This window comes from Elephas maximus, chromosome 15 (genome assembly GCF_024166365.1).
Source record: "Elephas maximus indicus isolate mEleMax1 chromosome 15, mEleMax1 primary haplotype, whole genome shotgun sequence".
Taxonomy (NCBI): Eukaryota; Metazoa; Chordata; class Mammalia; order Proboscidea; family Elephantidae; genus Elephas; species Elephas maximus.
Window position 1 is genome coordinate 22,042,777 of NC_064833.1, and position 25,712 is coordinate 22,068,488.

The 25,712-nt window shown below is 41.5% G+C and overlaps 1 protein-coding gene and 1 long non-coding RNA gene across 3 annotated transcripts in view; both read left to right on the forward strand.

The window, feature by feature from the left end:
• The window catches only part of SNTB1 (syntrophin beta 1), a 260,706-nt gene that overhangs the window by 113,988 nt on the left and 121,006 nt on the right, over nucleotides 1-25,712 (forward strand). The window lies entirely within an intron of this gene.
• Nucleotides 2-24,383, forward strand: LOC126058967 (uncharacterized). Its single transcript, XR_007513332.1, has 2 exons — nucleotides 2-9,756; nucleotides 14,373-24,383. It is a non-coding gene; the product is annotated as an uncharacterized LOC126058967 (long non-coding RNA).

Below are 25,712 nucleotides of genomic sequence, written 5' to 3' on the forward strand. Positions count from 1 at the left end.
AGCTCTACCCCGCATCTCTGCAGCTCTTTGGCCTTTGGGATCAAGAGAAGGCTTTGTCAGCCTTTGCTAGAATTCTGAAAACACTCAGTAGTTTCCAAAGAACGGCACCAAAGGGCCATGCTGAGAGAGTGAGTGGGTTCAAACCAGGCTTCCCTCTTCCTTCACTCTTTTCCTCTCTTCTTCCTTCCTTTCTTTCAGCTACATAGTGATTTGAAGGATCTGTGTGCTGTGCTCTGGTTCTGGAAAGAGTTGAGGAACTGGAGTTGAGATGCTGAGTTTCTTCCCTGACTCTGCCATTGCCAGTCTGTGTGACTTTGGGCAAGTTATTCAAAACCACTCACCCTCAATTTTGTCATCTGTAAATGGAAGTAATTAAAATAGGTATACCTTTTTTTCATTAGGTTATTAGGATTAAATGCGTAAATGCACGTAAGGTGCTTAGGGCAGGGAAACCTCCTATGAATGTAAGCCGTAATAGTAATTATAATTAATTTTAGGTAGTAATAAGCAAACCAGCCTCTCTGGGCCTTGATGGGAGTCCCTGGGTGGTGCAGACTGTTAACATGCTTGGCTGATAACCAAAAGGCTGGCAGTTTGAGTTCACCTAGAGGTGCCTTGGAAGAAAGACCTGGCAATCTACATCTGAAAATCGGTCATTGGAAACTCTATAGAGCGCAATTCTACTCTGACACATATGGGGTCGCCATGAGTCAGAATCGACAGCAGTTGGTTTGGTTTTTTTGGTTTTTTAGGCTTCAGTGCCCTGAACTGTGTACTTGGAGGGTTGGATGAAATGATCCTCAGAGCTGTTTTTCACTCTAACCCTCCCTTAAGCTCAAGAGAAACAAAGGAGTGGCTTTGGTATAAGCCTGGAATGCTGTTTCCTAAAGTCTGTGTGTGGTTTCTCATGCCACAGGATAGATGTATCATCTGGCCTCATGGATGTTATTAGGAGTCCAGCCACGAGCAAGCAAATATTTGGGGTTCCTGTCCCCCGTAAGGAGCCCTAGGTGCACAGTGGTTAAGCGCTCAGCTGCCAACCAAAAGGTCAGCGGTTTGAACCCACCAGCCCATCTACAGGAGAAAGATTTGGCAGTCTGCTTCCATAAGGATTACAGCCTTGGAAACTCCATGAGGCAGTTCTACTCTGTCCTATAAGGTCACTATGCGTTGGAATCAACTCGATGGCAGTGGGTTTGGTTTTGGGTTTGCCGTCCCATTAAGTCTTATTTTAATTCATCAGAACTCAAAAACATATATCTTCTTGGAGAAAAAGAAAAATAAGAGGCATGTAGAAGAAGAAAGAGAAGAGAAAGGACATGAGCCAGCAAACGGGAATCTTGGTGACCTTTGCATCTGCATTAGAATGCTAAAAATAGGACCGGCTCTACTGGCCCTTATTTATAACATGTGTGGGACAGCTGCAGCCCGCCGGAGTAGGAAATAGTTGGCTGGCTTCAGAGTTGCTGGTGGGGAAAAGCCAAAGGGAAGAGGGGCAGGGAGAAAGTGGCGTCCTTGGCTCCCAGCTCAATGCTTTTTTTCTCTCCCAATAAACCAACTCTAAGGAAGCTGCTAGGGCCCTTTTGAGTCCAGCCAACTAACTGTGTCTTTACTCCCTTGCTCCCTGGCCCTGCCACACATCCTGTGTTGGTTATATCTGCAGAGGCATGGATTGCATTGGTTGTATGACAGTATCAGCAAAACAAGAGAACCAGAGCAGACCTAGGCCTTGGAGAGATTGGGGAAGAAGCAGAGTTACATGACCCCTTTCTACTGTTTATTGTTCCCCCTGGATTTCTGCCAGTTTCTGGGGCCTTCCGCTGCTGTCCTGGTTACTCTCAGGGTCCTCTTCCCTGGCTTCTCCCTCACCCAATCAAGCAAGTCCTTTCCCCCACGAATCTGATGGCTAAGGTTTCAGATCTGATGAATTCATAATTTAGTGTGTTGCCTATCTTATGCTAGGCATTCTGCTAGTTAACTTTAGACCAGAGACTGCAATGTGGAAGCCTCCAGGTGTAACCAGTCCGCAGATAGGCCTTTTTGTGGTTTATCCAGTGTTTTAAGAACATATGAATTCATTGTTATATTGAATCACTGGGAAATAACACATTAAAAAAAAGTCAGGTTTTTGCTCTTCTAGAAAAATTGCAAGATCTGGCGATATTGGGCCCACATTGCTGCAGGCAGGGCTACAGTCTATGGCAGCCCAGTACAGCCTTCTCCTTTGACAAGAACACACTCTTCTCATCACTTCTATTGCCTACACTTAAGGGATCCAATTAATTATCTGCCTGGTCCTTCACATCACCTGCCTGGGCATTATGGACCTTTTTGACATTGGAATTTGTAACCATATTTAGTCCTCATAACAGCCCTCTTAGTTTCTATCATTATCTCCATTCTGCAGATGGAGATAATGATAGAAACTGGGGCTTAGAGTGCTTATGAGTTCCCAAGGCTATATAGCTACTATATGGTGTAGCTGAGTTTCAGACCCATGCCTGTAGGAGAGGTGACAATGGCCAGAAAAATGCAAACAGAGTCTGGAAGACGTACTGGAACATCATAGAAGTGATTAATTCATTGGGGAGAGAATTTGAGTAAATGATACCTGCTGTTCTTTCAGCTGTGAGCTTCTATGCTATAGTTCTCCCAGGTTATTTAATTGTATTTTAAAGACTATTTCAGGAGACATCAGGCCTTCATCCAAACATTGGAAATTTCACTCTGTGTGCCAATCCAGTAGAGGAGAATGAGTGTTTAAGTTTTTATGTTGGTGCTCTTCATGTCCACCATTGTCGTCTATTGAGGAGTATATATAAGGTCCCCACTACCCCACGTCCCACCAGGATATGAGACCCAGCGGGGCAGACCTGAAAATGCAAGCCGGCTAAGGCACAGAGGTCAGGAGGGGACTATGGGTCCTGACAGGTCCAAAACTATTGCTGACAAGGGAAATAAAGACAACCCAAGACATACAAAGACATAAGAAGCCTAGGTGAGTCTTGCTCATGATTGAGGAAGAGAAGAAAAAGGAAACACATATTTTATATGCTAGGCCCAGTATTTTTTTTTAGGCCCAGTATAGTGTAGCAGTCAAAAATAGGGACTCTTCAAAAGCCAGCTCTTGCCTATATACAAGACACTCCTAACAGAAAGTGATTAAAAAAAAAAAAAAGAGAGAGAGAGATGGGTAAAAGCATACAAAGTGAATACAAACTAACAAAAAGAAAGCAGCCATCTTCATTCTGATATGTCACAAGGTAAAATGCAGGCTGCAAAGCCATCAACCAAGACAAAGAAGGACTGATTTATGCTAAAGGCCAGAATTCCCAAGAAAGATTGAACAGTTATGAGTAAGTACCAAACAACACAGCAGTACCTTTATAGCAGAAGATGGGAGAAGAAATAGAAACATACTAATATTAGGTGATTTAACATACCACTCCCAGAGACAGGGGAAATAAATAAAAATAGGTAAGAACATCAAAGCCCCTAACAATATAATTAGTTAGGTAGATCTGGTTTCGTCACAAACTTTGTACCCTGATAACAGAGAATATACTTTCTATTCAAATGCACATAGAAAAATCACAAAATTCACCATGAATTAGTCTCACAAAGAAAATACACTGATTTCCATGAGGTCAAATTAATACAAACAACTTCTGATGGCAGTGGAATAAATTACCAAACCACCAAAAACCTTTCTCCTTGGATTTTTAAAAGCTCTGTGTAAAATAACTCTTAGTTCATAGGGGAAATACAAAGTAAAATTGTATAAGTTTTCCCAAAAGATGAAAACAATGCATATATTAAATATAAAGGAGACAGGGCGAGTGTGGGCTCTGGAATCTGCTGGACCTGCAGGAGACCCCCAGTTCTGCCACACATGCATGAATTTAAGCAAGCGTCTTGTTTAATCCAAATAACGACCTGTAGGTGCTCTAATCTCCATTTTATAGATAGTGAAACAAAACTCATGCAGATGGTAGGTTTGGGATTCAAACCCAGGCCCGGCTGACTCCAAGCCCAAGTTCTCAGTCATACTTCCCTCTGACTTCAACACTTAGGCCAATAGCTCACCTGAACTGTAAGCACCGTATCCAGGAGTTAATGGTCTCCTGGGGGCTAAAACCTGAGAACTGATGGCAAATGCCACAGCATCTCAGAGCTAATCCCCATGGCTGGTGACACACAGCTGCTGGTAGTTTGCATGAAAAACGATAATGTTCAATTTCTCAGACAGAAACAGCCATACAACAGCAGGCAGGATTACTGCTCTTCGCTGAAGAAGGTCACTCAGCAGGTAGTGAATCCAGAAGAATATGTCACTGCTCCGTGAGTCGGAACCGACTCGACCGCGCTGGGTTTGGTTTTTTTTTTTTTGAAGTGGCTGTCAATGATTACAGCAATTTTTTTTTGTTCTACCTCTTAAATATCTCTTGTATCTTATATTCAGCTGTCCTGCACAGCCACTGCCCTGGTCTAGAGCTACATTCTCCGACCTTCAGAGTATTTGAACACATTTCTACTTATAGCTTTGTTTCTGGTTCCGTCCCTCCCCACCCCTCATCATCCATCTGACACCCAACTAGCCAAGGGGACTTGAAACACTCAAAATTTACTCATTTTCAGGATGATGGAAAAATTTGGAAAAAGATGGTGAAGGTTACACAGCATGGTGGATGTAATTAATATCAATGAACGGCACGTGTGAAAAATGTCGACCTGGCAAACATGTTGTTCTGTGTGTACTTAACACAATTTAAAAAAAATTTACTCATTTAATCACAGTGGCTCCTTGTCACCCGTACTAATAGCTAAAGTCCTCAGCATTGCATTAAAATCCCATTAGGTTTAGGATCTTCTCTAACTGTCCAGCTCCTCCTCACCTTACACTTGAAGCTCCAGCAACTCTTAAAACAATCCGTGCCTTTTCTACGCTTGCTTCCTGATAGTTTCCTAAACCAGTTGCCGTCAAGTCGATTCTGACTTACGGCGACCCCATGTGTGTCAGAGTAGAACTGTGCTCCATAGGGGTTTTAATGGCTGGTTTTTCCAAGTAGATTTTTATCCCATTGGCACTCCAGCCCTCTGAGCTCCTGCAAGTGGTACGCAACCAATGGGTTCATACCTTACTAGACTCCTCCTTGTAGGTGCTTTAGGCTGCAACTTGCTCAAGGGCATCAGTTACCTGATTCCATCGCTATTTTTCAAACTTGTATTAAGCTCTTTTCTCTCTTACTTTCTGGTAGGTTTGCACCTACTTTTACTGGCTTTTTTCTGAAATCTTGCAAGGCAGAGCATATTAACATGAATGGCCAAGCAGTTGTGTTTTTTCCCAATAAGAACTTTTGCATAATTTGCATCTAAGAGTGCTCAAAGTTTCATTTTAATGACCTGAAAAAACATTTTCATAGCCTTGTTGTTTTTAAGAAAATCTATCTCCCGCATAGATAAACTTGAATATTCATCCTAATTATCATACATTTTTAATTAGTGGGGTATGAATTAGTAAGGTTTCACTGGCGATGGTAAGCTTGTTAAAAAATAAATTTAACTCTGGTTGGTTGGCTTGAGAAAAAAGAGTTGAGGAGCAGGCTCAAGGAGCGTGGTGCTATGATTTCAGCAATACAGAGCTCTTTACACAGTCACGTTAGCCTATCCCCGTGCCTGTAAGCACAATTCCAGGAAAATCTCAGTTCCCCTCTAAGTGCACTTTGAGAGGTTGAAATTGACCGTCTTGTTTCTGAGGGATTTTTGCTAAAGATGACTCTCAGTATTTAGGCCTTGATCACTTGCTCTCAGTCTATTAATTGAACTCCATTTGGCTTGGAAAAAGCCATCTCAGGATTTTCCAGCTGAGATAATGAAGCCTCTGAAAATAACCCCAATAGGATCACGCAGGCATCACCTACCCTAGTGATTCTGCAATGTGGTTCAGAGAGGCCCCTGCCCTCCCTTTCTTCTGCACTTCTGGAATTTAGTTTTTATTCGTGGAGGGTGGATTTGGGGCACAGAGAGCTGCTGATGCATTTGGAACACCTACTTGGATATACATGGGGCACTGGCGACTCCATAGGAGAACCCGGCCAGTATACCTCATCCATGGCCACCAACTCCTTCCATGGAGGCTCGCTTATTGCTGTGATGCCAAACAGGTTTAAATGGAGCTTCCAGGGTAAGACTAGGAAGAAAGGTTTAGCTGTCTACTTCCGAAAATCAGCCAATGACAACGCTATGGATCACAGTGGTCTGATACACACCCAATCATGGGATGGAGCAGGTCCAGGCAAGGTTTTGGTCCATTGTGCATTGGGTCGCCATGAGTCTGGGGCTGACTCAACAGTAGCTAACAACAACTTGATATGCAGGTCACGCGTCTGTTGATAGATCCTCCCCTTATTCCTAAATAATATTCAAATAGGAATACTGACGTTGTGGGTACTTTACACCTGATTGGAATTTCTTTCCTTTTCTTGAATTTCTAACAGAAGGTGTTAATTACTCAATTTCTCTGCCGCAGTGACAGAGTTCTTGCCCCAGTAGAGCTCACCCTCAGGTAGAGAATGTTGACAAGTATATTGACAAGTAAGCTGGTGGTTAAAAAACAATATTATAGAGAGATGATGAGGGAGTACAGGATGCTATGGAAGCTCCTTTACAGGAAAGGCACCTAATGCAAAATTTTCTTTTGGGAGGGGTGGGGATGATGTCAACAGGGAATGATTCTTAGAGGAAATGATGTCTATGCTGAGACTTGAATAATATAATAGAAGTTAACCAGTCAAGGGTTGGGGAGGGAGGCAGGAAGGGTATTTCTGACGATGGAAATAATATGAGCGGAGGCACAAGAAAGACCATTGTTCTGTTGAAGAACTGGAAGTTTGGTCTTTCTGGAGCAATCTGTAAGAAGGGTGTATCAAAAGAAGAGATGGAGAGGTTATCATAAACAGAATTAAGCCATTTTATAATTTAGATTTTATCCTAAGGGACCTGAAGCAATGGAATGATGCAACAAAGATCACTCTGACTTCAGCGTAAAGAGCGAATTGACCCCAGACACCCTTGTAACTTAATACTGAAGTCAGTCCCAAAGTTCACCCTTCAGGCCAAGATTAGATAGGTCTATAAAACAAACAATAACACATGTGAGGAATGTGCTTCGTCGCTCAATCATTTATATGAGACTAAAGGGACACACCAGCCCAAAACGAAGGATGGGAAGGCAGGAAGGGACAGGAAAAGTGGAAGAATGGAAATAAGAAACCAAGGTGGAGAAGGGGAGAATGTTGACACATCATGGGGTTGGTAACCAATGTCACAAAACAATTTGTGTATTAATTGTTTCATGAGAAACTGATTTGCTTTGTAAACTTTCACCTAAAGCACAATTAAAAAAAAAAGAGTGGATTGAATTGAGGCAGGGGCTCGGAGGCAGTGTTAAGGAAACCAATAACACTGATGAAGCACCCAGGATTTAGCAACAGCAGGCAGGTGTTACTACCGGTAGGACTGAGGAGCAAAAGGCCCAAGTCACCACAACCTGGCAAGGACTGCAGCCCTAGGAGAGGAACAGATGGGAGGAATAACTTAATATCTAAACCATTCTCTCCTGCTCTAGCATCTCCTGCCAATGCCTCCAACTGGCTGCACACAACCAGGTGCTAAGGAGCCTGAGTGATGCTGTTCATTCCATAGAGTTCGACATCTTGGAGCACAGATCAAGGCAGAGAATGAATCTGGAGGCATAAAGTAGAAAAAAAAAATCACAAAGTATATTTATATTCCGTCTCTTTGAAAACAGGTCTTGTGTGTATAATGCAAATGATAATTCATTGTAAGAAAATGTGGTTAACCCAACCACTTTATTTTGATAAAAACATCTTACCAGAAGAACAACCTGTTGCTGTTGAGTTGATTCCAACTCATAGCAACCCTATAGGACAGAGTAGAGCTGTCCATCTGGTTTCCAAGGAGCGGCTGGTAGATTTGAACTGCTGACCTTTTGGTTAGCAGCTAAACACTTAACCACTGCACATCTTGGACAGTCTCAAATTAGTACTTATAGAGTCCTGTTCAATAAAAGGAGCCCTGGTAGTACAGTGGTTAAGTGCTAACCAAAAAGGTTGGCAATTCGAATCTACCAGCTGCTCCTTGGAAACCCTATGGGCAGTTCAGCTCTATCCTATAGCATTGGTGAGTAGGAATTAACTTGACGGCAATAAGTTTGGTTATATTTTTTTGTTTTTGTTTTCTTTTTTGGTCTAATAAAAGGTGTTATGCCCCACCTAGTTTTAATAAGGAGCATTGGTGATGCAGTGGCTAAGCGCTTGGCTCCTATCCCAAAGGTTGGTGGTTGAGACTCACCAGCAGCTCTGTGGGAGAAAGATATGGCAATCTGCTTCATAAAGATGAAAAATTACAGCCTTGGAAATCATATAGGGACAGTTCTACTCTGGTCACTGTGGTCACTGTAAGTCAGAATCAACTCTACAGCAATGTGTTTGGTTTGGTTTACAGTTTTAATAAAGATTTTTTTTAGCTTCTCCTGGAATCCAGACTTTCTGGAGCCACTGAGACTTGATTAACCCCCAAAACTATCACCCTGAGATAATCTTTACAGTTCAAACCTTAAACCAAAAATATCCCCTGAAGTCTTTTTAAACCAAACAATGGTTAAGCTTAACTAGTAAAGAAAGTCTCCTTTGAGCATTGTACTCTTTTAAGAGCTGTCTATGTGGGATCAAATTGACAACAGTAACTAGAATGATCAGCTAGGAAACTTAGGAGGCAGTGAGGTTATGTTAATGGAGGAGAAACAATTTGAAAAAGGAGGACAAGAATGGTTGTACAACTTGAAGAATGTCATCAGTGTCACCGAATTGTACGTGTAGAAATTGTTGAATTGGTGTGTGTTCTGCTGTGTATATTCTCAACAAAAATAAAAATAAAAAAAAGATTTAGCCAAATGTACTCCTTCCCTTTCCTGTGATTTCAGCTGGATATAGAAGAGACAATTTAGAGACCCAGAAAAAAAGAGCGTATTTCATTCAAGATGAAAGTTGCATCCAGACAGTGCCATAAGGAGAGGACAGGACAGTTTAGCTATGACATGGGCTCGGTGATGGATTTTTTTACTCAGAAAATGGCAGAGGTCTGGGAGGGAGTGTCTTCTCCCATTATGGCACAACTGGGGACTTCAGAGGGTGCAGGTTAAGAGCGCTGCTGTCTCCATATCAAACCAGTTTGACGGTGAAATATTCATAAAAAGGCAGCAGAGAGAGAGGTGAAGATGTGAGAAGAGAAAGGGGTACCTTTGAGCAGGAACCGTTGATAAATGGGAATCAAAACGCTGGGCTACCAAATCTTTTTAACATTAGTTTCCTTTCATCTAAAATGCCAAATCAGTTACCCTTTATGTACACACTTTCACTTATAATGTGGTGCTTTTTTTTTTTTCCTAGAATTAACCGCTCCCCCGCCTCTGTTATGAAACACGCAGCAAAGGCCAAGTAGTGCAATTTGTTTTCATTTCCTGTATTATTACTAAACATTCAGACAATCAGAAAATGTTTCTTCATGTTACCTGGAAACGAAACACTAGATCCAGCCGTTGGAATTCTTGGAGCTATTTTCTCAATCTCTCTGGCAATATTTTTTACAAGATGCAGATGCAGTCTTGAAAAGATGGTTGACTTTCTGGCCAGGCCAACCTGGGTGTAATTGCTGGCTTTTCCACTTATTCTCTTGGTGAGTTTAGGCAATTTGCATCTTTAACTTCTTTGCATCTTTTTTTTTTTTTTTTTAAATATATGACATGAGGATAATCTCTCTCTCTGTGTACTGTTTTGAGAATTAAGTAAGTCGATATTTGCCTAATGCCTGGATGTGTTGTTGTGGTTAGTTGCTGCCACGTCGATTCCGACTCATGGCGACCCCACGTGTGCAGAGTCGAACTGCTCCATAGGGTGTTCAAGGCTGGGGCCTTTCAGAAGCAGATCGCTAGGTTGTCTTCTGAGGCGTCTCTGGGTGGGTTCAAACTCCCAGCCTTTCGGTTAGTGGTTGAGACGTGATTGTGATTCCTGCCTGGGACACAGGAGGTAGATAGCCAATTGCTGTAGAGTTGACCTCAACTCATGGCGACCCCGTGTGTGTCAGAGGAGAAGTGTGCTCTCTAGGGTTTTCAGTGGCTGATTTTTCAGAAGTAGATCACCAGGCCTTTCATCTGAGGCACCTCTGGGTGGACTCACACCTCCAACATTTTGGTTAGCAGCCGAGTGTATTAACTTTCCACTCAGGGACTCCCAATACATAGCAAATGTAGTCTCTTCCCCATTCCCTTTTCTTTTAAGACTATTCAGTGCTCCTAAGATTATGAAAGGATTCCTTCAGTATCATGCGATGTGTTAAGAATTTTTAAAATAGTTTTATTAAGTGCTAGGAAAACCAGGGGTAAAATATACTCCTCAGAATATATTTGGGTAGATGAAAATCACATTGTGACTTTACAAATTCCTGCCTGATCCCACATCTGTACTAGCTGACAGTTTGAAGAACTGGGCCAGTTTGTAAATACCATCTCTAGATTAATTTCTCCAGGAGACACTGAGACAGGATTTGAATCACTAAGAAGGAATAAAACCATACCCAAGCCACATGCAGTTTTAGAGAAATATTCCAATCAGTCCTGGTGGCAGGCTTCTCCAGCTTTACTGTCAGATATGTGGAGAAGGAAATTGGCAGATAAAAGAGCATGCATGAGCCAGAGTAGAAATATGAACCAAAATATTTCTGCTGATGCCATAGTAATCCTGGATACTATTAACTTCAGCTTGCATCAGACTACCAGGTTTCACAAATCCATTATTGTAATATCTGTGTACAAAATTATGATAGTGCTGTTCATGTGCAACCATCCCTGCAGAATGTAAATTTTAGTCTTTTTTTTCCTTGTACTGGAACTGTTTTGGTTGTATTCCACCTACATTTTCTTTGTAAACCTTTGTAGGGTGAGAAATACAGCATTTTGAGACAGATGAAGTTTTTTTTGTGACTGTGGAAGAGCGAACACTGGTACATACTAGCATTGAACTAAAAGTTCAACCAAACTCCTAAAAATTGATGCTCATAGCAGCTGAGAGCTAATGAATTCTTGCTCTCTTGGTATTCTGCATGATGTAGTGGAAAGAACTTGTGACGTTGAAAATAGAAAGACCTAGGTTTGAGCCCTAACTCTTTGTAATCTTGGCCGCCTTGTTTTACCTTTCTCAGTCTCATGTAATCCAAGTGTGAAATGGACATAATAAGACCTGCTTTTCAGAATTAATTTCGGATTAAATGACCCTCAAAGGGAGGTATGCATAACCTCTTGAGTAACATGGGTTTTACTAAGGAATATATAAAGCCCTTGAAGGTAAAGGTTTACCTTCTAGTAACATGAATTTTATTTCGAATTTTGGAAGAATAGAAATTATTATAGATTTCATTCACAAGAATTTTAAAGCTAAAACATGAGACTTAAACAAAATTTTGCTTGTAGTTATTTTAGATCAAACCCAGTTCCCCCAAAGTACAAGTTCACTCCAGCAATTAAGAATTCTCAGAGACATGTTAGAAGTATTTATGTATATGAAAGCATAAATGTTAACAGTGAGGTTATTGTTGTTGTTAGCTGCCGTTGAGTCAGCCCGTAACTCATGGTGACCCAGGCACAACAGAACAAAATGCTGCCCAGTCCTGCACCAAACTGGGTCTCCAACCAAAGGAAGGCAAGAATTCTACCACTGACCCACCACTGCCCCCTAGCAGTGAGTTTACACTGAAGGAAATAGAAATCAATCTAGGTAACTTAAGCAGAAAGCAATTTACTGTAATTAACAACCTGGGATATGCAGATGACACAAACGTGCCTGCTGAAAGTTGAAGAGGACTTGAAGCACTTACTGATGAAGATCCAAGACCAGAGCCTTCAATATGGATTACACCTCAACATAAAGAAAACGAAAGTCCTCACAACTGGGCCAATAAGCAACATCATGATAAACAGAAAAGATTGACGTTTTCAAGGATTTCATTTTACTTGGATCCACAATCAACACCCATGGAAGCCGCAGTCAAGACATCAAATGACATATTGCATTTGAGCACATTTGCGTCTGCTGCAAAAGACCTCCTTAAGTGTAAAAAAGCAAAGATGTCACGTTGAGGACCAAGGTGTGCCTGACCCAAGCCATATTATTTTCAGTTGCCTCATATGCATGCAAAAGCTGGACAATGAATTAGGAAGACCGAAGAAGAATTGATGCATTTGTACTGTGGTGCTGACAAAGAATATTGAATATACCATGCACTGCCAAAAGAACAAACAAATCTGTCTTGGAAGAAGTATGGCCAGAATGCTCCTTAGAAGGGAGGATGGTGAGACTTTGTCTTACATACTTTGGACACGTTATCAGGAGGGACCAGTCCCTGGAGAAGGAGATCATGCTTGCTAAAGTAGAAAAAAAAAGAGGGTCAGCAAAAAAGAGGCATATCCTCAATGAGATGGATTGATATAGTGACTGCAACAGTGGGCATAGCAACGATTGTGAGGATGACTCAGAACCGGGCAGTGTTTTGTTCTGTTGTACATAGAGTCTCTATGAGTCAGAACCAACTCAAAGGTACCTAACAACAACAGTTAGTTGCTTACAAAACAAGTGGGAGGGTTCAGGGAAAAGGCTTTAGATTGGGTCTCCATTAATAGTTCCTGGGACTCTACAAAACAAAATCAGGAAGTGGGAAACCAGGAGGTTGCCATGGGGACCATTGAAACTATACAACACCAAGTCTGTGATCCAGGAATTAGGGTGCTGGGATGAGAGAGCTAGCACCTGGCAACAACTGCCTCTTGACACTAAGGAAACTGGTGATTGAACATTGAAGATCTGAATTCAGGCAAACCAGAAGCATGGCCTCTTTGTAAGAATTGGACAGCTTTAAGATGGTGAATAGCTCCAAGAAGCCTCCCTGCTTCCTTGCGGACAGTGTTTTAATTGCAGTTACAGCCCTTTCTTTAGCTTAGAATTGCCTGTCTTAAAAAAAAAAAAAAAAAGCAGGGGTTAAAGGAGGGGTTACCGTTGGGACTGGCCTTGGGAGGAACAGTAGAACCATCTGGAGCCGGCAAATGGGCTGGAGTCTCTGGGCCTGACGAGCCAACCAGTTGTAATGGAGCTAGAGGGTCCTGGGGATCTAATGGTTTGTGCTGGCTGACCGTGCACTGCCCTTCATAGCCGAAGCAGAGAGGATGGCTTAAGACGGAAGAGAATCAAAGGACATCCTGGGAAGGTGTTTCAGTCAGGATGCAGCCAGGAAACACAGAGGGGATTGAATTTAAAGTGTTGGTTACAGTGGTGAAGGAAGAGTTGAGAAGCCCTCACGAGATGATGAGGGCACCGAGAGGTTAACAATAGCAGGAAGCCCCTAGGTCTTTTAGGCTAGAGGCACAAAGTCTAGGGAGGGGTGTTATCAACATCCAGGGTGTAGCACCTCTCTGCAAAAGCTGGAACCAAAGTGGCCTGTCCAGCAAGCTGGAGCCATGAAGAAGATGCAGCTAGAGATGCCACTATAGGTGGGCAGGTTGGAAGGACCTTGGTTTTTCCTTTCCCCCTTCCGTTCAGTATCTCCTAGCTCTTCCTGTGGGAGCCTGAAGGAGTCATCCCTCAGTCATACTGAACGAAATCAGGGAAAGTGTAAAGAATGGATGTATGGAGGGCAGACAAGCCCAGGAGAGGCCCAGGAAGGCATCTGATTCATCTCTGTATCTCTAACCCGTTGTCATGTAGCCGATTCTGACTCACAGCGACCTACAGGGCACAGTAGAATCGACTTGACAGCAACAGGTTTGGTTTGTCTTTTTATTTTTTTTTTAAGCTCCTTCCTGGAGCCCTGTTGGCATAGGGGTTATGAGCTTGGCTGCTAACAAAAACGTTGGTTAAAAAAAAAAAAAGTCATCTAGCCAATTCTGATTCATAGTGACCCTATAGGACAGAGTAGAACTGTCCCATAGAGCTTCCAAGGAGCAGCTGGTGGATTCAAACTGCAGACCTTTATGGTTTGCAACCAAGCTCTTAACTACTACGCCACCAGAGCTACGGGGTGTTGATAGTTACTCTGTATGCTACAGGAACAGCGGCAGCATAGGCATCACCTGGGGGCTTTTGAGAACTGCAGGCCCCATCCCAGCCCTGTTAAATCAGAATCTGCATTTTGGTAAGATGATTTATCCCATAACAATTTGAAAGGCATTTTCATTTTGGGTAGATCAGTGGGCTTTCACCAAACTAATCCCTCATCCTTCTGTTTAATGTCCCTTTATTGTTTTTTAGAGATGAAAGTCAATTTCCCAGTGAATCCACACGTGTGAAGAACTTACTAAGGAGGGGATGGTGGTGGTGAAATTAATTAAATTCGCTCAGTGCTGTGGAAATGAAGCTTTAACAAGTGATCGGAAAGTTCCTTCGGTGCAGACTGAATAACTGATTTCTCTTTTAGAAGAGTGTCCACCCTGGCTCATACCCAGGAGGAATGTCAGTCCTCCAACTCTTTAAAGGTCAACATATTGCCTCAAACAGTTTTTTATGGAATGCTCTTCTCAAAGTTGGAAGCACTATGCAGATCGTTATATGTAACCCAGCCCCATGATGTCATCAACCTTGTACCCTCACCCCAGACTGCTTCATTCCGTTAGGTTCTAGGGTGGAGCCATTTGAAACTTAATTCTCTCCTATGTGAAGTACAACCAACTGCCTATTACGGTCATGGGAGTAGGGTAATAGCATGAAACAGAAAATCAACAGCTAATCAGCATAAAGTATTTCCCCCTAGAGTTTCAACTTCTGCCCCTAAGTCTTTTCCTGGATCTGCTTGCAATTAGTAAAACTATGAGATTTGAGTTTTTATTTCCTCCAGCTGTCCTTGATGCAAAATTAGTGAAGGTGCTGGCAGACGCCAGAAGAAAGGAGAGAGTATTAAAGACTTGGATAATATACAAGCCCATATTCTGTTCCTTCCACAATTTGCTATATCTGAAAACTGATGCCAGGAAGGCAGAGGTCCTTTGGGATTGGTTCCTCTTTCTAGACACAGTGCCTGGCACATATTAGCTGCTCCATGAATGCTTTCGAACAGGAACTGAGTAGAATCAGAATAGGATAGAAATGAGGTGCGCCCCAAGGTTGCCCCAGCTTACTTCTTTGAGGAGGGCAGGGGAAACCCACGCAGAGCCCAACGCTTCCCTAAGTTGAGGAGACAGAGCTGAAAGTCTGGGAGACCAAAGCAGCTAGCGTTTACAAGGCGGACTACCAAAGAAAATAGAGCTGCAGAGAAAGAGGATTCTGGAGACTTGATTGAAGAGGGTCCCTGTTGAGTTCAGCTGAGTACTGTTCACCTGTCTGTGAGGAAATTGCCTAAGGGTAGGGGAAAATCTGCCCCCAAAGGATTAGAGGTAACAGTGTTCAGTGGTCTTGTAAATTTGGAAATAATGCCTGTTCTACCAGTTAAACTGGAAAACCTCATGATTCACAGGACATTGGGTAGTGTACAAAAAAGGACCTTGCTTCAACAGGGGGAAAGATTTAGCCCTAGATGGAACACTGCTTAGGCCTGCTTAACAGCACTCAAAAGCAAGACCTGAAAAGATCAAACTGTTTCCAAGTAACTTAACTCTGCCCCAGAAAAAAAGATGCCGAAGAATATTTTTAGGAAAAAAATATCCACACCCAAGGAGGAAAAATTCAGTGTCTGGAATCGAATAAAAATATTACCAGTCATGCAAAGAAGCAAGAAAATATAACCCATGATGAAGAGTAAAATCAAATAACTGCAACTGACACAGATGTTAGAACTAGCAAACAATGAAGTTAAAACAGTTATTATAAATGTACTCCAAATGTTCAAAAAGGTGAGTAGATACATGGAGGCTATAATAAAAGATCCAAATCATACTTCTAGAGATGAAAAGTATAATGCCTGAAATGAAAAACACGTTGGATGGAATTAGTAGCAGATAAGACATTACAGACCAGATGACTAGTGAACCTGAAGACCTAGTTATAGAAACTACCCAATCAGATACCAACTATACACATATTAATGTGGCTAAAATTAAATAGACTGATGATACCAGATGTTGACAAGAATGTGGAAGAACTGGACCTTCATACACTGTTTATGGGAATGAAAAATGGCACAACCACTTTGATAAACAGTTTGGCAGTTTCTTAAAATGTTAAACACATCTACTATATGAACCAGAAATTGCACTCCTAGGCATTTACCCAAGAGAAATGAAAGCCTTTGTCCCTACAAAAACACAAGTTTTATAGCAAGTTTTTTGTGTTAGGCAAAAAACTAGATACAACTCAAATGTTCACCAAAAAGTGAATGAATAAATGAAGAGTGGTTTATCCGTAAAATGGATTTCTACTCAGCAGTAAAAGGAATGAAGTACAGACACCTGACACAACATGGATGAGTCTCACAGAAATCATTATGTTCTGTGAAAGAAGCCAAAGAGGAATACTTACTATATGATTCCATTTATTAAAATTCTACAAAATGCAAACTTATCTATTTAAAAAGAAAAAAAAAATGAACCCACTGCCTTTGAGTCAGTTCCAACTCACAGCAACCCTATAGGACAGAGTAGAACTGTCCCCATAGAGTTTCCCAGAATCGCCTGGTAGATTTGAGCTGCCAACCTCTTGGTTAGCAGCCGTAGCACTTAACCACTATGCCACCAGGGTTTCCAACCTATTTTCTGTCACTAACTTACCTATAGTGACAGAAAATAGGTTAGTCATTGCCTGGGGATAGGAGAAGGAGTTATGGGAAATGGTCATAAGTGGTCCCCAGGAAACTTTTTGGGGTGATGGATATGATCATTATTTTGAATGTGGTCTCACAGATGTTAACATATGTCTAAATTTAATTCACTTAAAATATGTACAGTTTGTTGTATGTCAGTTATACCTTAATAGATCTGCTTAAAAAATTAAAGGTGAGGTATAGAATAGCTTTCCAGATAAGCTGGACTATTTGCTATTTCTTGAACACTCGGCACTTTCATGCCTCTCTGTTCCTGGTCATCATGTCCCTGTAGACTGAAATGTCCTCCCACCATTCTCCACCTGTCAGAATCCTTTTATTCCTTAAGCCTCATCTCAAATGCCTTTGTCTTCATGAAGTATTTCCTGATCCCTATACTCCACAGGAGCCCTGGTGGTGCAGCGGTTGAGAGCTACAGTGAGCTATGGCTGCTAAGCAAAAGGTTTTGGCAGTTCAAGTCCACCAGCCATCCCTTGGAAACCCTGTGGGGCAGTTCTACGCTATCCAATAGGGTTGCTGTGAGTTGGAATCGACTTGACAGCAACGGGTTTGGGTTTTTTTTTTTTTTTTTTTGGTTATACTGCAGCATAAGGAGCCCTGGTGGTGCAGTGTTAAGGGCTCGACTGCCAATCAAAAGGTTGGCAGTTCAAACCCACAAGCTGTTCTGTGGGAAAAAGATGTGGCAGTCTGCTTCTGTAAAGATTATAGACTTGGAAACCCTATGGAGCAGTTCTACTCTGTACTACAGTGTTGCTGAGTCAGAATCAACTCGACTAGCAACGAGTTGGTTTTTTTTTTTTTTTTTGATACTCCAGTTTGCCTTTCCTTCCTTGGATACTCTATGCCTCTTTAGTGGTACACCTATTTTTCCACATACTATAATTATTTTAGTACCATCCGCCTCACGAGGCTATAAAAGGCTTGGACTGAATCCATTTTATCTTTGTAACTCCCAATCCCCATGCCTAGAAGAGCCCCATTACCCATGAATGAGTATTTCAATATTTGGAGGACACAGTTTCCCAAAGATTTAAAAAAAAACAAAACTGCTGCCATGGAGTCGATTCTGACGCCTAGCGACCCTATAGGACAGAGTAGAAGTGCCCCATAGGGTTTCCAAGGAGTGCCTGGTGGATTCGAACTACTGACCTTTTGGTTAGCAGCCATAGCTCTTAACCACTATGCCACCAGGATTTCCTTCCCAAAGATAGAACCATTAATTCAGAAATCAAATGGCAGTGAGAGAATGATCTCCTTATTCTGCTAGAGTAGAACAGTATCTAGAGTGTTCTCTCCTTTGCATTTCTTCTGCCGCTACCTGGATAACTGCTGTGCCTCCCCAGCCTCCAACAGTAAGCTCCTTTTTCCTCAGTATCTCTAGCACCTAGCAGACTGCCTGGCATAGAGCAGGCATTCAATAGATACTTTTGAATGAATGATTCAAGCATGATTCAGGTTACTTTTACTTGCTCCACTCCAAATTCTGGCTTCTTGGCGTTTCTTTTTTTGGAGAAGGTGTATTTAAGTCTTGGCGAAAGCAGTTCATGTTAATTGATAAGCAGCCCTCACGCAGATTGCCCAAGGACATGATGCTGGATCTAAAGTTTAATCAACTGACTCACACATCTGGAGGGAACACATGTTTGGAATGTTCTGAGACAGAAGAGGCTTTGACTGTCCCAGGGGCTCAGAAGAGCCCCCTGGCAGCAACCACAGAAATCCCAGCATTCCGCTCTTCAAATCCATAGCTTGATCTTACCCCTACCCCCGTGTACCTCCCTGTGGAGAAGCAGAAAGCTTTGAGTTAATTTCCTTCATTTGTAACAATTTTCTTATTCTGCTGCTTTAACACTTATTTTCTTAAAGGGGGGGGGAACTAATGAAGTCAAAATAAAATAAAAACCCACAGCTTTGCTGCTTCCCAGAGAAACCAGATCTCTTCAGAACTTGCCTGGCACCTCGGCGTTTACTATGAGAGTGAGGAAAATGTCCCCTGAAGTCATCTTTAAACTAAAAAATAGTTTAATTAGTAAAGAATATTTGCCTTGAACATTGTGTTCTTTAAAGAACAATCTGTATACGATCAAAGTGCCAACAGCAACTCAAAAGTTTAGATGAGAAGCTTAGGGGGGCAGTGTTTATGTTAACGGCGGCAGAATGGTTTAGAAAAGGATAGCAAAGAATGCAATCAATGTCACTGAATTTTATGTGTAAAAATTGTTGAATTGGCGTATGTTTTGTTGTGTATCTTTTTGCCCAAAAAATGAAAATAAAAAATACAAAAGAATTTAAAAAATGCACTACGAGAATAGTTCAAGCCTCCTTAGTGTGCAATACCAACGAAAAATGGCTGGACTGAGGGAGAATGGATTCTCACCAGCCATCAGTTAATTCAATGCTATAAAAATCTGCACAAATTTGTCACAAGGTACAAATAGCAGTAGATCAAGAAGGGGGATGAATACATATAGACACTCAGACAAGTATAATTGTTTTTCTCTAAGAAGTATAATTTTGATCTGTTTTCTTTTCCTGTAATAAACTGTACTTGTGAGTAAAAAACGAGTGAGGGAAGTTTAATGTCACGTAGCATGACCTTTTAAAACTCGGGATGAATATTTGCATTATTCTGATTTTCGCCCTCTTGCAACCAGTACAGAGCTGCCTGACAATTTAAAACTTGTCTAGATAGTTCAGATATAGATTTTTTTTTTAATGTAGCAATTTCGTGGGTAGCCGATTTGTTTGTGCTTGTTTAAATCCTTCAGGTAATGAAAATGATTATTGCTGTCTACAAAAGAGGTGAAAGTGTCTTTGAGCAAAGGCCTCCACAGAGAAAATAATTATGAAGCTGCCATTTCCATAAATACTTCAAAGTGAAATATCTACAAAGTACTGCAATGTTTCCAATACAGAAAGAGCCACTAGCCCGAAGTTCAGGACCATTATTCTAGAAAAATGTAAAAAAGGTTAGATTTGCCTTCAGCAACTCTGCATTCTTCACTCTTTCCCACTCTCTGAAAGTTGGAAACAAGTAAACTTGATTGTCAAGAAATCTACATTCAGGCTCGCTAACTCTATAATCTGGAAGTGTGACCTTGAATAAATCATTTCCTTTTTCCAAAAGTTAGATTTTCACCTCTCAAATGAGTGGTTGGATTAAATGACCTCTAAAATCTTGCCTTCCATTTGGGAGACCTGGGTTCGATTCCCAGCCGATGCATCTCAAAGGCAGCCACCACCTGTATGTCAGTGGAGGCTTGTGTGTTGCTGTTTTGCTGAGAAGGTGTCAGCAGAACTTCCAGACTAAGACAGACTGGGAAGAAAGGCCTGGCATTCTTCTTCTGATAATGAGCTAATGAAAACTCTGCAGATCACAATGGTCTTTCCGTTGTGCGTGGGGTTGACATGAGTCCAGGGCTGACCCTTTGGTACCTAACAGCAACAGCAACAACATTGCTAATTCTGTCTTTGGTCGTTCATTCATTCATACATTTAAGTAGCATAATTTGGTTTCTGCCTTTTCTCCATATCTAGTTCTCCCATGTGAACTAAAATTGCCTGTTGTCTTTTCTACTTGCTGAACTCAGATTTCCTGGTTACTGTCAACCTCTTCAAATCCTTCCTGTCCCATCTAGTTTTTGGATCATCTTCTTTATTCTCTCTGGGTCCTCTTCTCTGCTAGTAGCATCTCCTAGTTCTCCTTGCTTAAGGGTTCATGGATATTAAGAATTGATATCTTGCCTTCAACCTTAAATATCTGGAGTGTTCTCTCCTTTGCATTTCTACTGCTGCCACCTAGATGACTGCAGAGATTTCCTAGCTGGTCTTCTTACCATCAGTCTGCCTCTCATAAGGAGCCCTGAGTGGTACAACAGATGAGCACTTGGCTGCTAACCAAAAGGTTGGATGTTTGAACCCACCTAGTGGGTCCATGGGAAAAAGACGTGGCAATCTGCTTCCATAAAGATTACAGCCTAGGAAACCCTATGGAGCAGTTCTAGTCTGTCACGTGGGTTCACTATGAGCCGGAATAGACTCAATGGCACCCAACAACTTCAGGTGAAACATCTTTATGGATGTAGGAGGCCTAGAGATACAATGCTTGGGCCTTTATCTTCTTCCTTTTTCTTCTGCTCCTTCCCTGCAAAGTACAAAATAAAACTGAGTGGATAAGCACTATTTTGGTGATGGGAAAGTACTGTTACTAAGAGGCAATATAAGCAGTTGCCAACTCACAAGGTAATTATTGCCTAAGTAATTTATTGATAATTTAATAAAGAATCTTCTGCTCTTAAAACAGAAACCACGTTTTTATCTTACATTATTTCAAAATGTAAGGAAGTGTTCACTTGTCCAGAATTGCTGGACTCTAATCTCAGTGATTAAGGAGCCTGGGTGGCGCAGTATCAGTGGTTCAAACCCACCAGCTGCTCTGTGGGAGAAAGATATGGCAGTGTGCTTCCATAAGGATTATAGCCTTGAAAACCCTATGAGGCAGTTCTACTCTGTCCTATAGGGTCACTATGAGTCTGAATCAACTCAGTGGCAGTGGGTTTGGTTTTGGGTTTTATCTCAGCAATTTACAGGCACTGTTCCTGCATTGAGTCTTCTTGTCCCCACCTGCCCAGTGCAAAGCTTAGTAAGTACTAGGCATTCAAGAGATGGTTGATAAATTAACAATTGAAAAAGCATTTTTCTCATAGTGGTAAATGGTAAACTGTTTTGTTATTTTACATGAACTCTGACATATGTGTTAGATGCATTCACTGCTGTTGTCATCTTTTAGCTATTAGCACTTTGAATTAATATTCATAGTTGCTTTACTTCTCTGTCATCTTTGTACCCTGCTTTGCTCATTTACAAGACTGCTTTTACATCTAATCTAGGTAAAGTGGACAAGGTTACAAGTTATTCTCTTAACCCAAGATAAACATGTGTATTAAATTGGGGGGCAATCAGGAGAAGCAGAGGTGGCCTATTTCTGGAGAGCTATGTGACAAAATCTACCACCCATCTGTCAGTTTGTTGAACTGTGGTAGCTTGCACGATATTATGATGCTGGAAGCTTTGCCACCAGTATTTCAAATACTAGCAGGGTCACCCATGGCAGACAAGTTTCAGCAGTGCCCCCAGACTGAGAAAGACAAGGAAGAAAGGCCTGGCAACCTAATTCCAAAAATTAGCCAGTTAAAACTGCATGGATCACAACAGAATTATTGTTCAATATACTGCTGGAAGATGACCCCCCCCCAGGTTTGTTGGCAGGCAGTCAAAATACACAGCGGCCCCAAGAATGGACTCGAGCATACCAACAATCATGAAGATGACACAGGACCAGGCAACACTTCATTCTGTTGCACATGGGGTCGCCATGAGTCGGAGTCAACTCAGTGACAACTAACAATAACAACAGCATGTCAAAATGCTTTCCAGAAATGTCAGGCAGCGTGGGCGCTGCCAGTCCCCACTCTCATGCCCCTGGCAGACATCAAGAAATGATTACGGCACTTTTTTTCTATTTGAGCCTAGACAAGACCTCAGAATCGTTTCTAAGACATCATTTTAGGCAACCACTACCATTTGATCAAAGTCAGCTTAGAAAACAGAACTTATTAGCTTCACTGAGAAACCTTGATAACTTAGAATCTGGCTCTTCTGAACTAGAAATACCATCAAGATAAAAGGACAAAATGTGGAGACCAACTGGATAGGGGGAGAAGAGGATAGGGAGGCATCAAGGATGATCAGGTCATCCAACCTGGATTATTAGGAGGCTGTTGATGCCATTAAATTTAAAAAAAAAAAATAGAAGAAGCAAACTCTTGGAGAGTAGCCGGTATGTGTATATTCTACACATTTGAAACTAGAACAAGACATCTAGAAGAAAATAGAGACGTCCAACCAAACTCAGAATGTTTCTTCCCAAGTCTGGACCATTTTCAGTTTTCTGTCTTATTGAGTGTCACTGTCATTCATTCAGTTGTCTAAGCCAGAAACCTAGGCAATATCCTTGACATTTCTCTCTTCCCCTTCCTTCATAACTGAATTCGTGAGTCCTGTCAGTTTTAACCTTCTCTGCATTTTTCTAATCCATGTACTTCACACCATCTCCACTGCTAGATATTGCTTGGGACAATTTTATATTAAACAATTATTCATCGTTTATATGAAATTCAAATTTAACTGGGCATCTCATATTTTTGCTTGGTAAATCTAGTAGCCTTAGCCCAAGATCATCTAACTCAAAAGAAGCGTAGACACTAAGACTCCATATATTCTGAATTTGGTCCGTGGGGCGGATTGTTTGTTTCATCACTGTAAGGTACTGACATACGAGGGACAAAGGTACATTTATTTAACCTGCATAGCGTCCTATGTATTTTGATCCCTTATTTTTTCATTTATTTATTTTTAATCAGTTGAGCGAGGGCAAACCACAGAATACTTTATGAGGTACAGATGAAATGCGAGGCGGAAAAAAACAAAATGCTTTCTCTAGCTTTGACATTAGCTGACTCCTCTTCTAAAACTTTGATAACAATATCATTCCCCTAGGAAAGGTCAGAGTGCTGAAATTCTTCACATATTTTGTAAATTTATGTGTAACTGAAACTTAAACCAATGTGAGAGATATTCTCAGATTTCCTCAGAGCTTTGCAAAATAGTATATCATGCATGACCTGCTCTTGAAAAGGGAGTTTGTGAAAAACAGCAGAACACCTTTTCCTTCTTTTCTTCCATTAACTGTTCACACCTGATGCATTCCTGAGGCAATCTTATTAGTTCCCACCATGACAACTAGATTCCCAAATCTACATTCTTAGCTGGATCTTTTTAGTTTCAGTTAATAGAATCCACTCTGACAAAACGTATTGAAGGGTACTTAGGATGCTCACAAATTTTCCAAAGGGCCCAGAGAGCCAGCCTAAGAAGCTCAGTGCCCAAACACATTGTGAGGGCTGCTCTAGGGAAGATACCACTGTTTGCCACCACGTAACAACACAGCTCACATGAATGGCTCAGCTTCTACCGATGGCACTTGGGACTGGCCGAGGTCTACCACTGCTACTGCTAACGGCTGATGCCTCCAGCACCATACTTTCCAAAAGATGGATTCCAAGATTCTATGTACGCTTACTTCCTGAAACTACCTCCTTCGGAATTGCAGTTTTGTATGATTGGATCTGCCCTAGCAGCAAGGAAGGCTAGAAACTTGAATTCTGGCTTCTACCTTGAGAAAGCTCAACTCAATGTGGATACCTTCCCGAATACACAGAAAAGTGTTCAAAAGCTACTGAGCAGCCACAAACATGAAAAACGTTTCCTACTCTTTTTAAGCTCTAAGCTACTCTTTATAAAAACATCCTACTAAATGGGGCATAATGATTAAGAACACAGGCTTTGGAGTCAGATGGCCTTGGGTTCCAGTCCCAGCTTCACCTCTTACTGACTGGAAGAGATGGGACAAGATGGCCCCTGTGAGGCACTATCTTCTCATCTATGATATAGATGCAGTAATTCACTTCAGAGAGTTGTTGTGAAGACTGAGAAAAATGAACAAGTTTGGTGGTGGGGTTTGCATCTTCACAGGACATCCTCATTACAATTGTTGTTACTACCAATCTGTTTATGCCTTTCTTTGAAAATCTTTCAGTTACAACCAATTTTAGACTTTTAAAAAGGATCTAATTTTTTTGTTAGTGTTTTCTTTTCCCCATTAAACTTTCTCAATGAACTTTTTCGCTAATGACATTATTGCAAAAGTTTGCAAACATTCTTTTTTAAAAAAGAATTTTTTTTTCTGTTATATTGCAGAAATTTGGAAAATAATAGAAAAGCAAAAAGGTAGAAGTCAAAATAATTCAAAATTCCACTACCTAATTTTTTTTAGGGATAACCACTGTTAGTATGCTGTTGTCTTCGTTTCTTAGTGCTATTGTAACAGAAATAGCACACATGGATGGCTTTAAAAAACAGAAATTTGTTTTCTCATAGTTTAGGAGAATGGAAGTCAGAATTCAGGGCACCAGCTCTAGGGGAAGGCTCTCTCTGTTGGCTCTGGGGGAAGATCATTGTTTCAGCTTGTGTAGCCCTGGCATTCCTCAGTGCCTTGGCGATCTTCACTTGACATCCATCTTCCCAACATTTGTGCTTGCTTGTCTCTGTGTCTCATCTGCTTTTTTTTTATAACTCAGAAGTGACGAGGGTTAAGACGCACCCTACACTGGTATGACCTCATTAACATAATATTAGATTGCATTACATTGTATCCACAGGTACAGGGGTTAGGATTACAGCGCATATTTTAGGGGGCCACAATTCAGTCAAGTACAACCAGAATGCTTCTTAGAAGCAAGGATGGCAAGACTGTGTCTTACATACTTTGGACATGTTGTCAGGAGGGATCAGTCCATGGAGAAGGACATCATGCTTGGTAAAATACAGGGTCAGTGGAAAAGAGGAAGACCCTCAACGAGATGGACTGACACAGTGGCTGCAACAGTGGCTCAAGCATAACAACGACTGTGATCATGGTGTAAGACCGGGCAGTGTTTCGTTGTGTGGTACATAGGGTCACTATGAGTCGAAACTGGCTTGATGGCACCTAATGGCAACAACAACAATTCAGTCCATAACTCCCGTATATTTTTTGTTGAGGACTATTTTTTATCAGGCATAGGAATCCCAGATTTATATAACGGGAAGCACCAGAAATGACCATGTGATTTTTATTCCTTTTTTTTTTTTCCCCTCCAGTTGCTATAAGGCAGCAGGGCCCATCCTCTTGACTACCTTTATGTCTGCTTTCTCCAGCTTCGCTTTGCAAGGGAAAGGTC